Here is a 313-nt window from a genome sequence, read left to right as displayed (position 1 = left end):
TCTCCTACCGACCAACCTCATCCCGCCCCCTTGACCTGTCCGTCCTCCCTGGACTGACCTATCCCCTTCCTAACTCCCTACCTACACTCACCTTTCCTGGCCCCATCCCCGCCTCTTCGACCTGTTTGTTTCCTCTCCACCTATCCTCTCCTCTATCCCTCTTCTATCCGCCTCCCACTCTCTCCCTATTTATTTCAAAACCCCCTTCCCCTCCCCCTTTTCTGATGAAGGGTCTAGGCCCGAAACGTCAGCCTCTCTGCTCCTATGATGCTGCTTGGCCTGCTGTGTTCATCCAGCCCTGCACCTTGTTGTC

Source organism: Rhincodon typus, chromosome 31 (assembly GCF_021869965.1).
Source record: "Rhincodon typus isolate 14 chromosome 31, sRhiTyp1.1, whole genome shotgun sequence".
NCBI classification, from domain to species: Eukaryota; Metazoa; Chordata; class Chondrichthyes; order Orectolobiformes; family Rhincodontidae; genus Rhincodon; species Rhincodon typus.
This window is presented reverse-complemented; position numbering follows the sequence as displayed.